General features: G+C 35.7%; 1 protein-coding gene across 2 annotated transcripts in view; it reads left to right on the plus strand.

The window, feature by feature from the left end:
- Nucleotides 1–15,000, plus strand: part of LOC136843661 (glycerophosphocholine cholinephosphodiesterase ENPP6-like) — a 107,716-nt gene that overhangs the window by 64,434 nt on the left and 28,282 nt on the right. The window contains exon 1 of one of the 2 annotated variants that reach the window (XM_067112219.1): nucleotides 397–735. The exons of the other annotated variant lie outside the window; for it this stretch is intronic. The gene's annotated coding sequence lies outside the window, so the exon portion shown is untranslated. Of the gene's footprint in view, nucleotides 1–396; nucleotides 736–15,000 lie in introns of those variants that run through there. 2 annotated transcript variants of the gene reach the window in all.

Here is a 15,000-nt window from a genome sequence, read left to right on the forward strand (position 1 = left end):
TATATATATATATATATATATATATATATATATATATATATATATATATTAAAGATGCTACATGCCAATAATGCAGTCATAAAGATTTTCTCTATCTCTCTCTTGTTAATGAAAACTAAATCGTTGCGTCGTTGTACCGTGAGATTGCAAAGCAATTTCGTCCAGAAATCTCTAATCCTTTGTGCCATTAAGAAGAACAAATAAAATCAAATTTATGGCATAAAAAAAGAGCAACAGTAATTGAATCCTAACTTATTATTGGGTTTGAATCAGAGGGAGTGTTTCAAAAAAAAAAGAAGCAAAAAAAAAAGTTGAACTGGATATTTAGATGGCTGCAGTACGACAACCTCTCCTTGCAATGCACCTTCCTGGCTGCAAGTCAACCAAAGGTGGATAGCAACAAACCCCCAATGTCTGTGGGGGTCAGGAGGACGCTGCCTGAATGAGATAAGACACAGAGAGAGAGAGAGAGAGAGAGAGAGAGAGAGAGAGAGACAGGAGTAACGCAAGGTTCACTGCTGCTGTCCTTACTCAACAGGCGGCAGCTTCAACTAGCTCCTCTCTCTCTTTACTCTTCCTGAAGCGCAGTTTAGGGGAAACGACCAAGAAGCGAGTGTGATTAATCTCCGATCCTTAAATTTGTGATTTTCAACGAAAGGTCAGGTCAGCTGAAGCCTTTTGGGCACTGCAAGTTCTTTTGACTGACTTCTCCTGAGGCAAGGTCCGTCCAAAAAAGTAAGTTGATGTTAACAGATTTTTGTATTTGCATTTTGTACACTTTGCATTTGACATGGACGGAGGAGCAGTTCATTCAGTTGCAAAGTTTTCTTGCTTGTGTAGGAGTAAGATTTTGATGAATCATGATGTTATTTGTTTTCAAAGCACCACGAGTTAAGTTTATGGGAAATATTAGGGACAATGTTATTCCCAGTAGACCAGTATTAAATTGAGGACAATTGATCATACGAAGGTGTCTTAATAAAACTTTTTCTGTTTATCTACAAATCGTGATTAGTGGCACTGGAATATTTCTGCGTAGTTTTAAATATATGTTGTCAGTACTAAACAGCTGTGGAAAACATAAGGAAAAATGTTAGTTATTCTTTTTATCTTTTATATATATATATGTATATATATATACACACACACATATATATACAAAGATAAAAAGAATTATTATTGTATATATACACATACATTTATATATGTATATGTATATATAATTATATATACGTATTGTATATATATATATACTTACATATGCATACATACACATACTCACGTATGTATATGTATATATACATATACATATTCCTCAAAGAAAAGAATGCATGTATATAAAACCTTCGGGTATGGCTGAAGTAGACAACCTAAGACCCATCCGTGCTAAAGAAAGCTTCAGCTATACGACAGTGAAGCAAACGTCTTAAGACATATACGGTAGACTAGAACCAGATGACCATCTGCAGAGAAAAGTAGTGAAATGAATGTTATCAAGCTCACATCGTCTATTTGTCAATTTTGTGCTTGCTAAATAACTTGCTAAGTAAAAATTCTGTTTATTATACGAAAGCAGACGGATAGTCAACTAAATAACTCCCCGAGGTGGTTACGAGTACACACCGTGAGCTGCTAAGCTCGATGGAATCACAGTATTAACATTTTACGGAAATAAGTGAGGTAAAAATGAAAGAGACAGATTTACTTGACAAATAACAATTTCTAAAGATAGAATCGAAAGACAATAGAGAATAGAATGAAATTTCTCAGTAGGTCATCATGAATTAAGAAGTATGTCATTATCGAAATATAATTACGGCTAAGATAATTCGTCGGGGTATTGTTTACATTCCGTTTTTTTTTTACGTGATAAATTATTTGGCTGGCACGCAGTTTCCATCACACACACAAACACACACATACACGCATTATATATACCACAGATATATATAACTTACAATCCTTGGGTGTAAGTTATTCCCGGGATGTAGTGAACTGAATATTTAACGATACTTGTGGCTTAATATTTTTTAATGTAAAAAAGACATGGATATAAGTGACAAGCATATATATATACAGGTATAGTTATATATTTATATCTATACATGTGTGTGTGAGAGAGAATGTGTGTTTGCATGGAATATTAGTGTTCTGATAGTGCACGTGGAATGTTGAGAAAACTTAAACAGGAATACTGAAAGAGTGATTAAAACTCAAGTGTTATTCAGACATTTATCAGTGTAAATAAAAAACTGTTTTACAATTAAGGCCAAATATTATGTGCTTGATGATTAGGTTATGGTGTTATGAGTTACTTTTCTGTAATTCAGTTGATGTATGCGTAATACTAGTCATACAAACTCTCCCCGCCCCCCACGAATATAATAACTAAATCAGATTGAGGTCATCCGTGTAATTAAGACAAGCCCACATTTGATATGATACTAAATTATGACAGATCTAGTTATGAGTTAATCTTCTTAACAGTAACCTAGATTAAGAAAGTTAAGTGTAGATTCAAACGTGATAGTGTGAATTACGTTGTTATTGATTATTTAAGATTGTCAGTTTCCGCTATAGTAATGCAAAGATGCCTAGTGTTTTTTTAGATGTTTTGACTTTGGACTTAATTTTTCTGAAATTTTCTCCCTTACTCGAGTGTCTAGCACTTTCACTCCATATCCCATCTAGGGGGACCTCACAGGGAGAGTATTGCCACCAGTGCACCTCACGCAGTGTACTGTAGGCATTACTTAAGGTTCTTTGCAGCGTCCCTTTCATTCCTTGTACTGTACCTCCGTTCATTTTCTCTTTCTTCCATCTTACTTTTAACCCTCTCCTATCATTTGTTTCCTAGTGTAGTTGCGAGGTCTTCCTCTGGTTACACCTTTGAAACTTTCTGTACTCTCAATGTCCCTTTCAGTGCTGAATGGCCTATAGGTCCTAGAGCTTAACCTTTGGCCCAAATTTTATATTCCAGTTGTAAGGAGAGACCCTATTCTTGCTGTTTTACACATGGGTGCATTTGTGTGTTTGTGTGTGTGTGCGTGTGTATGTGTGAGTGCGTGAAAGGAGAGAAGGGGGAGAAGAGAAAGAATCTCAGTATTCCTATATTTAACGTAATTTGTAATATTACTACAATTTACACAGTCTATTTTCTATCCCGATAAAGAGAAAATTCGGCTGGTCAGTTTCCATTTGATCGTCTATAGTAAAATCAAAATGACTACGAACATGTAGTACGCTTTCGGGGTTTGCCGCTTTACCCAGATTTGATTCATAAACCTAAGTTGGGATGTAGTGTAGATGTGACTAAAACGCTGTCATATCTTCCTTATACCAGGTCAAAAAGGGTAAACACTTGACACTATTGTTCTGCGTTTCTAACACCGAAGACGTAAAATGAGCGAAAGAACTGAAATTTGATGGCGAGCAAAGGATGAATTATAGTAAAAAATAAAGCTGCAGTAAATGAAGATTTGATATCATACATTAACTGCTTTGATAACGGGGTAGGATAAGGGTGATTTAGTTTCTAATCTTCTGAAGAATTATACTGTACTAATGCCCAATATGTAGCCCAGACGCACTGATGAAAATAGATGATACAATGCGATAAAAAAAAAAAAATACTGTTATTGCTCCCTCAAAGACTGTAAATTAAGACGACCTTGTCCCGGAACGGTCTCTTTCTTTTGGAAAACCGTGAGAGGGATAAGTAGGATTTATGACCAGATTAAAGAACCCCGAATTGAGGGATGCAGATTAACTGTAGTCGGATTATAAGTCGGGAAGAAGTTTGGCAACGTAGCTAATGACAGCCATGTTCGTAGTCATTTTGGTTTTACTGTAATTGCCCAGTTCGGGATGACCCTTTCATGTATGAAAGATGTCCACAGTTTAATCCTAATATAGGATCACGCACAACTTCATCAGGGGGGTGTAGGATGGCATCCTGCATCCTGTCATGTATGACATTCATTTCTTTCTGGCTACTAAGCTCATTCCCGGTGCAGGGGTGGCTTCTGAGAAAAGCAAGAGGGCCATCACTGCTGCATTCATTGATGATGGGTTTGATAATCTTCCACTTCCTCACAGCCACCTAATTTTTATATATATATATATATATATATATATATATATATATATATATATATATATATATATATATATATATACTCACTCTTTCTATATATATATATATATGTGTGTGTGTGTGTGTGTGTGTGTGTGTCATGTGTGTGTGTGTGTGTGTGTGTGTGTGTGTGTGTTTTGTGTTCGTTCATTTATTCCATCTTCTGTTTTTTCTTGATCCCACCTGGTGCTGGCACCCATTTAAATCATAGTCACTGCCATGTTTCATTTGAATTGGCTGCTAAATCGAAAGTGCACTCCTCTGCACTTGATTTCAACAACATTACCGGCTTCTTTCACCTACACAGAGGGCTTATGAAAGCCACGTTCAACCTGTAGCAAAAACGGCACCATTCATTTCTATTTTGCGCGTGCTATTGCACTTACTAAATGGGCTTATACTAGACATTATCTCTTTCTCCTCTTCTCTCCAGAACCTGTTGTACCTCATTCTTTCCACATGACCAAACCATCTCTAAACATTCTTATCTATCCTTTCACCTATACAGACCTTTTCACAACTCCTTCCTATCCCCACATGTCTCACCTGTTCAGTTCTCCTTATGCCACTTGTCGTCCCTTTTTTGCCATGTGTCGACTATTTATTTTTTTTTTTTTTTACTATGTGAGACAACTGCATCGACGATGATTTCATCATTGACTTTTTTCTTCCAGCTGAGTATCAAGTCTGTCTCCCTCACCATCCAGGATGTATGGTGAGAGAGGCACACTTGAAACTTTGCTGAAAAAGGCAGTCAGTGATAAAATTACCGTCGATGCAGTTGTCTCAAATAATTGAAAAAAACAGATATTCGACACTTGGCACAGAGGGACGATACATTATGTAAACAATTCAGCTGCTGCCCTTTTTCCATTCATTCGCATTCAGCGTCCACCGTCACTTTCGAAAAGGAGAGACAGTCAGTCAAAACTGATTGTTATCGTAAGAAACAGCAATTGTTTGGGAATCAAATACACCATATCCCGAGGAAGAAGGACGCCTAGCGGAGGGTGGTGAACCCACTGAGGTAGGATATGTGCCCTAAATGACGGATTAGCCTATTCTTTTCAAAGATGGCAACAGCCGTTCACTTTAGGCTAATCTATTTATTAATGACCTTTGTCATAGTGGTGTAAGCAGTACAGCCATTGCATGGTCCCTTAAGTAGTGCATAGGACCACCTAGGGAATGGTTGTGGACGCTTGGCTTTAGGAAATGTCCGATGCCTGGCGGATGAGATTCCTCTCCTGGAGCCAACTTTCACTCCTGTGGGGTACCCGGAAAGGAAAATAATAGCCTACTTCTCAATCTCTATAGTGTGAGAAGCGGCAGATGCCCCAGGGCACGTTGTTTGCAGCCCCATACCCAATACTTCTATAGAAAAAACGGAAAAGTATATATATATGTATATATAATTACATATAACAATACATGTATCCATATGTGTGCATGCACACTGACATACACATGAATACATTTATTTATATATTAAATTACATAACCATATGTATGTACTTTTTCCGTTTTTTTTCCATAAAAGTACAGGGTATGGGATTGCTAGCAACAAGCCAAGGTCATTTGGTGATTTTCTCACGTTATTCAGATGAAAAAAGAACGAATTCACGAACATGACTAAATAGAAAGTAACCAGATGTGAAAGTGTAACAGGCGAACATTTTCATTAATTCACTCGAAAGATGACGAAGTCAGAACCCTTTCTAATTAATGCGAATTAGACGAAATAAACTGTTAAGAGGCGTCAACAGAATTAGGAACGAGTGGCACAGACAATAATTAACAGACGAGAAAAAACCGAGACCTAAATATTCCCCTCACAGTCTGTTGCACACTGTCACATTAATGAAGCTTAATCTCTGCGTTACAAAATATGAAACATAATACTGAGTTCAGTTGACGTCGCCGCTATTGTTACTAAGACCTGAATCTTGATTAACTGCTCTCTCTCTCTCTCTCTCTCTCTCTCTCTCTCTCTCTCTCTCTCTCTCTCTCTCTCTGCAAACAGACAGACAGACAGACTGTGCGTGTCTGTTTGAGTGTTTGTGGATCCTGATTAACTATTCTCGCCATGCAGCCAGTCTCTCTCTCTCTCTCTCTCTCTCTCTCTCTCTCTCTCTCTCTCTCTCTCTCTCTCTCAACAAACAGACTGTGTGTGTGTGTGAATGTCTGTGCGTTCGTGCGTGTGCTGTTACTGATAGGCAAGCGGCCCTTTCTGTGCTGAGAAGGTTAAACAGTTTTTTTTCGTAGTAGAAGTGTGCAATTTCTGTTATTACATTTTAAATTAAACCCATTGTTTATTTATTAAGTGAAGATGGAATGAAAGTTTTCATTTGTTCCTTTGACCTTTTACATGATTTGTGTATACAAGTTTACTTTATTATTATTATTATTATTATTATTATTATTATTATTATTATTATTATTATTATTATTATTATTATATTATTATTATTATTATTGAAGATAAATAAGACTTGTCTTGTTTATTAAATTTTTATATAGTATTAGATTTAATACACAAGAGAAAAGTGTCATTTATCATTAGCTTTAAAGAGCGTTAGAGCGTAATTATTCCCCTCTGGTCATCAGCATTATTATTATTATTATTATTATTATTATTATTATTATTATTATTATTATTATTATTATTATTATTTACCCATTCTTAAGGAACGGGTGAAAATGCATTTAGGTTGGTAAGCAGGTTTCCACAGAATGGAAAATATAGAAAACAGGATAGAATGTCTATACATATTTTGAAATAAATTTAGGCATGAGAAATACCTATTAGTTTTTCTAATCAAAACTTCTGGAAAAAAAAATCTGTCTTCTTGATTTCATTTTGTTTATATGATCAACTTAAAAGAGATCATTTCTTTTATTGTCAAATGATTTAGCCTCAGCGACTTTATGTCACGCGAAATTCTGGTTCAAAGACGAGAAGACGCACAGTTGAAAGAAATTGATTTCTTCCAGATCCTCCTAAATTCCTAAAAGATACCGACACAATAACCTTTTCAAAAATATTCCTAAACGGATAAAATATCGAAGTGAAAATATTATCGTAAAGAAAGACAGCGTTAAATAAGCAAAAATGTAGTGTAGGGCAGTAATGTTAGCGAAGATAGGAGAAAGAGAAATTCTATAAAAAGAACAACACAGAATGCGCATTTATGCTTGACAAAGCTCTCTCTCTCTCTCTCTCTCTCTAATTAAATACGAAATCGGCAGTAACCTTAGAGTAAAATACACACACGCACACATATATACAGTATATGTACATACTAGCTGACCAACCCGAAACTGCCCGGAAGAACTTTGAACTCAGAAAATTTTTCCTACATCCCCTTGGAATTGTTTTGTCGTGTAAAGTAGGTTACTATCATTGGAAATACTTTTCTTTCCTGTGATCAATAATTCTGTCTGGAATTCATTACTTTAAATAAACATGATATATACATATTACATATATCCTGGCACTAATCTGGTTAAAATGGTGAGAGAGAGAGAGAGAGAGAGAGAGAGAGAGCATTCTCGGTGTTTTTCTTGTGTGACTTGATGTTTCACACCATTCATAAAGGGAATTCATAAATGAGAAAGAAAAAGAGAGAAAGATAGAGAAAGCTTGCAAGCATGAATTTACTTTCAATAGTTAAAAACCTCATTGATAAATTCCGCTCCAGATTGTTTGAGTGATGCCATAAGAGAGAGAGAAAGAGAGAGAAAGAAGGAAGAGAGAGAGAGCTAGGTAGAGGTGGCTGCTCTGAGGCGGTGGTTCTCAAACTGGGGTTAATGAAGCCGCTTCTTGCGGGTAACGATGCACTTTCTAAAAGTAATAGTTCTCTGGAGTAAAATTCAGTAAATTTATGAAAATTAATAATAAATAAATTAATAAATCATACACATATATTAGTAAAGGACAAACAATACCATGTTTCCCATTAATAATGCAGCAATAATGTCTTTATTTTCTATTAATTACCCAAGAAATAATGCTTTAATTCCAATTTATAATAAAAGGAACAGTGCTGTCATTTTAATTTTTTTGTCAAAGTAATAATGTCTAAAATCTAAATTTTTTATTTCTTAAGACTTGAGTAAATGTAAAATTAATTTCTTACATATGAAATGCATTAGAAATTAAGCATTCCAATAGTTTCCTGTCCATTATATTATAACTTCACATAACTGAAGAGGAATGGGGTAGGGGTAATGGTGATCTATCACACCACTGCCGGGGGTCACAATACCACAAAATTTAAGGACCACAAACAAAGCAAATGAAATTTTCGTCTTTACCGGTGCTGTTCACCTTTTCCTCGGTAACTTTATGGGAGTCACCAGTAGCTTGGGCGGAAAACCACTACTTTTTTCCTGCTGGTGACGTCTTAAACTCCTCCCAATGCAAACTCTAAGGAAAAAAATTAAACAGATTTGTTTGACTGTATTAGAATTGCTTTCATTATAACAATTTTATATCAGAATTTACGTGAATTTTAATCATCATTTATGATATTATTAATATAATTGTTAATTACCTCAATAAAATCAGTATTGAAAATCTATATTGGTAATTTCTATACGTAGCGTTTCGATTTCCGCAGCCGAGAACAACTTCCGCATCCTCGCATGCGCAGTAGCTGATGGCTAAACCCGACATCAACATCGGTATTTCCTTTTTTTATTTGTTCAAATACGAATTTCCTCATTAATGAGTTCGCTTCTTCTTCGTTTTTACCTTCGGAGTTCGCTATAGCGACTGCTTCCTGACGATACGGGACGTATTTCGTTATAAAGTCGTTTTAAATGAGGTCCGAAATTAACTATGGGGTAGTCTGCCAACACCACCACCAAGAACGACAACTTCACCATAGAGCAGTGGTCCTTAAATTTTTGTGGTATTGTGACCCCCGGGGGAAGTGGTGTGATAGATCACCATTACCCCTACCCGATTCCTCTTCAGTTATGTGAAGTTATTATATAAAGGAAAGGAAAATATTGGAATGCTTAACTTCTAATGCATTTCATATGTAAGAAATTAATTTTACATTTACTCAAGTCCTAAGAAATAAAGTATTTAGATTTTAGACATTATTACTTTGACAAAAATCAAAATGACAGCACTATTCCTTTTATTACATTCCTTTTATTACAAATTGGAATTAAAGCATTATTTCTTGGGTAATTAATAGAAAGTAAAGACATTATTGCTGCATTATTAATGGGAAACATGGTATTGTTTGTCCTTTACTAATATATCTGTATTATTTATTGATTTCACGGGGTAGGGGTGACATAAGGGCCGCATGCAAAATTTTGTCTGGGTCTGTCAAGCTGTTCAGATTTCTATAGCATCCAAACAAACATACAAACATTCACTTTTATTACATATACTAGCTGACCAACCTGGCACTGCCCAGAAAAACTCTGAATGACATTCGATAAACTCTCTCTCTCTCTCTCTCTCTCTCTCTCTCTCTCTCTCTCTCTCTCCTCTCTCTCTCTTTCTTCTCTCTCTCACACTCTCCCCCTTTTCTTTCTCTTCTCTCTCCAGCACTCTCCCCAATACACCCATTCGCTATCATAGAATTCAGCAACCTATGGCCGTGTATTCACAGTCAAGTTTACCTGTCATTTCTTCTGTCAGTTCATCGAAACTGCCTATAAAACTTACGTGTAGACAAAGTTTGTGGGCGGAGATAGACTACTCACCAGAACGGATGAACCGATGGTATTTAAATATCTTCTGACTGACTGTGGACAGGTTAGCACCAATTTCGTGACAGTTTTCTGCTGTACTTCATCTGGGAAGCTTCTCAGACGCTCTTATCAGAATATGAATAAATTATGTATGGGCTTATTCATTTCATTGTTAGGCCTTTCAATGCTATTTGTAGACCATTTTAAGTCCAAATAAGGCAATAAAAATCTAAAACAATATTCCCACTTGATACAGACAGTTTGGTATAGACCTAGGCCAATGGTGTCTTTTTATGATATATGTTACTATAATGAAAGTAAACTTCACTGTTCATTTTATAAAAAACTGAACCAACCCCTCAGTTCTAATTTAAACTCACTCATTAATATTGTATGAGAATAGAGGTATTTTTTTTAATAAGAAATATTTAGTATATACTCTGTTACGCCTTTTTACTTCTTTCCTAGTATTAAATGAATTGATGCAAGAGTTAGCCTTCCACTCACTCATTATATTAAGTGAAAAGTGGCAAAATACTTTAATATACTTGTGATACATATTTTTTATATTAGTTTTAGGGACGTTTTTAACATAACATAATTAGTTAGAACTCATTATCTTTAAAATTACAACAAATTCCTTAATATAGAATTGTGTATAAAGTTACACATATGGCATCTATAAACTTGGTCAATTCGTACAATAATGTAATCATGAATCAGACAAAATCTTTCCCTTCTTGGAGGAATGTTAGGTTTATTGTTTTGAATAAATACACGTTGATAAAAGATAGAAATGAATATATATGATTCTAATATACAACCATAAAACATTTTATTTTCCTAAATGATGGGAATAGTATTCCTTACAGTATATAATTACATCAGCAAAAGGTATGAATTGACGTGTTGTGTAAGCTGTGAGTTTCTCGAAGTGCATTATTTGCCATTCCTTAATTTAATACCTGTTTGCATCTAATACATTTACCCTCCAAGTGCCTTTAAGAAAATATTTCCAAATGTAATGATCTACATTCCTGTAAAGTTTTAATCTAGAATCTTCAGTCATTATGTTCCAGGTTATCAGTATAAAGCAGTGTGAAAAGAGACTTATCTTCCATATGCAGTAATTAATTAATTCCTCCTGCTGGAGTGTCCAAGGTGTGTTAAGCCACTACTACTCATTCGCGAACTCAGCTTTGATTACTACGGAAAGAAATTATCGATTTAGGTTTTCAATGTAGATTTTATCGAGGTAATAAACAATTATATTAATTATAATCATAAATTATGATCAAAATTCACGTAAATTCTGATCAAAAGTTGACGTTTTAGGGGATTTATTGTTGTAGGTTAATCATACTTCTGGCAGCTCCAGAAGAAAAGGTGAAGTGTCAGGTGAAATATGAGAATAAACCCAGAAAACTGAAGGAAAAGGTGATGTAAATACGAAAATATCATTTGTTTTGTCTGTGTTTGTATGTCTGTCACGGGGTAGGAGTTTGATTATGAGTTAAAAACCTTTCAAGGGTGACAGAGAGTGTGCAAAATTTTGTCTCGTGTGTATATATATATATATATATATATATATATATATATATATATATATATATATATATATATATATATATATATATATATATATATATATATATATATATTTTTGCAATGAGTGAATTTCCTTTAACTTTCCCAACCCCACTGCAGTAAGAAAGGAAGATAAAAATGAAAACAAAGAAATGAATACATAAAAACTTGAGTTCCTTGTAACCTCTTACCACAATAACAAAGAGAAAGATGAAAAAATAAAAACATTTGCCATCGCAACCAATCGAGTTACCCGGCTCACAACATTCACACCTCATGAGGGCCAAGCGAGCAGAATTGAAGCCTTATCATCCGTTATTTTGGAGACATAACATATATGCAGTCGCTTCAGAGGCTCCCGGTGGGGCCGGGGGAATCCGAGGGTGGTATGGGTGGAGAGGTTTGGAGCTGAGGTAGAAGTCCTTATGCATGGAGCTACTTGGAGCGTCATCTAGCATCTTGCTTATCCGGTCTCCTTTCTAACTGGATTTAAATTTTTCATTATTTTCTGTTTTTAAGTTTATGCTGAATTTCCTTCACTTTCTTTTATTTTTGTTATATCGTTCCGTATTTGAATGTCATTTTTAGATTTTCTAACAATAAAATTTATTTTATAAAGTCACATCCACATTATAATAGTTTCAATTTTTCTGTATCTTAAAATTTATTTTCACCTTAACTCCGTATCTAAATTTCAGTTTATATTTGATGAAATACCAATATTTTTACTTATTATTTTCAGGTGCATCTTATTTTTTCTTTGAAACTGCGTACAGTCATGAATTGTTGTTTTTTTCCTTCTTATTTCTTTCAAAATTATTCCCATAACACTGTAATAGTTGCTCTTTCATGTGGTGCTAAACAAGAATGTACTAAAAAAGAGACATTATATGAGGGAATATAGGTGTAATGAGAGAGAGAGAGAGAGAGAGAGAGAGAGAGAGAGAGAGAGAGGATGTTTTGATCACAAAATAACAAAAGAGAGACAGAAATGTTTTGAACGAACAGAGGGAACGAGAGACAATGCATTAATGAGAGAGAGAGAGAGAGAGAGAGAGAGAGAGAGAGAGAGAGAGAGAGAGAGGCTGGCCCCGGGATGAACGACGGCAAGTCCTGACACAAAGACGGCACGTACCGTTTTGAGCGACGGCTAAGGTATTTTCATTGTCCATATTTTATATACATTCAAGGTTACTTACAGAATTATGTAAACTTATACACATAGCGTTTGACAAGTATTATTAGTAGGCTCTCTCTCTCTCTCTCTCTCTCTCTCTCTCTCTCTCTCTCTCATATTTTTAGTGATCTAAACATGCTCTCTCAGTTTCATCAAAGCAATTTCCTCTCTCTCTCTCTCTCTCTCTCTCTCTCTCTCTCTCTCTCTCTCTCTCTCTCTCTCTCTCGATTGATTCCTGGGACCTCAGCACTCCCTGCCTGTCCCATTTCGCTCACGTAAGATAAGGAAGATCATGATGCTGGTATAAGTAAGAAAAAGAAAAAGAGAAAAAAAGAGACAAAAAAACTCCTTGAATGAATTCTCTCACTCTTGAATTTGAAGACTTGAACATGCGGGTCCATTTGTCCGGAATAATATGGTATTTGCCAGATATCTCTCTCTCCGCCTTATTTTAACGATTTAAACGTGCTCTCTGTTTCATCAGCAATTTCCCCCTCTCCGCCATATTTTTAACGATTTAAACATGCTCTCTCTGTTTCATCAGCTCTTTCTCTCTCTCTCTCTCTCTCTCTCTCTCTCTCTCTCTCTCTCTCTCTCTGAATCTCCTTTTGCCACTGTCTTGTTTATCACTAAGAGACCCTGTTTCATGTCTAAATGGACAAATTCCCAGTACTTACAGACATTGGAGACTATTGGTACAAGGCCGAAATGGTGGTACCCCTGCCCCCTGCCCCACCCCCCACCCCCTCCCCTTACATCTTACGCAAATTGCTGCTTTTGTTGCTGTATTTGTCATGGCTCTTGAGATGGCCCAAGGTGATGCAATCCCCGGCGTGTGTGTATGTGTGTTTATGAGTCTGTGTGCGGATTTGTTTTGACAAGATTCAATTGAGTCAGGGGGTGTATTCTGCCTGAATGTGGTCACACTTTTCCTTATAGGGAATACTGTATACCCGTTCACTCATCTACTGTACTGACAAGATATATATTCGAGTTTGGCCAACAGTACTGGTTAGATTTGCAGTTAGTTCTAATAGTCTTGTCTTTTGTAAGCTTTCAATTCAGCTCTGACCAATTTCTGGGCGCAAATTGTTTTTCCTTTAGTTAAGCAGGCTTATGCGAGGCTCTTTTCCTAGGTTAATTGTTATATATCATTTGTTTTGATTTGTTACTTTCCTAAAATAGTTTAATCTTTTTTGTTTCCGCACTGGAGACTGCTGTGGGTTCTTAAATCAGCCTCAGGCTCAACAAGAAATGTGAATCACTGAGCATATCTCACCTGATGAACAGGGAGATGTACTGGAAGGATTTGTTTCATAGTATGATTATTATTCTATCATTATTATTCACAGGATAAACCCCATTCATATGGAACCAACCAACAGGGGCCATTGACCTGAAAATTCAAACTTCCAAAGTATGTGGCGTTTATTAGAGAGAAGTAGCAGAAGGTAACAGGAAATGCAGAAAGAAGAGATCAGCTATTAGAAAAGCAAAAAAAAAAAAAACAATTATAACAAAATAATAAATAACTAGATAAAAATGTAAGTAAAATACAAGGAAAATTGTTTCAGGGACTTCGAAAAAGACAAGACAACACCCTTCAGAAATATTATAGCCAACTGTTCACAAACATAAACATCCTAAACACACAAAATTTCTTTGAACCCATCAAATGCCAATATTATTTCCTAACATTGGCCTTCGAATATTATGCTCCCAGGTGGCCAAGATCCACTTCAACTCCATCATTGACGGAAAGGTGATCATCATAATAATAATCGAGAAAAACCGAAGTACGAAGCGAATTCTTAACCCCAAAGTAAAGGGTAGAACCCTTGGGTAGAACAGCCTCATCCTTACAGAGTTCGCGGAATGTCCTTGAGAGATTGGTACACTACTTCGGTATTTGAACCAGTCGCCCGTTAGGTCCTTAACCTGGAGGCATTCCACCTATGTCGGGTTCGCGGAGAGAAAGGGAATCTGCTGAAGCTCTCTCTCTCTCTCTCTCTCTCTCTCTCTCTCTCTCTCTCTCTATGCTTCGAATTCGCTTTGTAGATTACCGTACTCTTAACAAGTGCGTACTACAGGAAACCATCTCTCTCTCTCTCTCTCTCTCTCTCTCTCCTCTGTAACTGCAGAGTCAAGTTTCTTAATGTTTTATAATAGAATAGGATTACTTAATACTAAGTCTGTGTCTACATAAATCTGTTAGGGAATCCAATTTTCATGATGGTATTTTCTTTCTTTCCATCAATATTTCAATAATATCGCTTCATTATGTATTTCGAAATACATAATTTGCTGAGATAACAAGAGGCAATCTTTCAAAACTGGAAGAAAAATGAAGGAAACATGCCATTTTTGATGTCTAGAAAAACGA

This window comes from Macrobrachium rosenbergii, chromosome 12 (assembly GCF_040412425.1).
Source record: "Macrobrachium rosenbergii isolate ZJJX-2024 chromosome 12, ASM4041242v1, whole genome shotgun sequence".
NCBI classification, from domain to species: Eukaryota; Metazoa; Arthropoda; class Malacostraca; order Decapoda; family Palaemonidae; genus Macrobrachium; species Macrobrachium rosenbergii.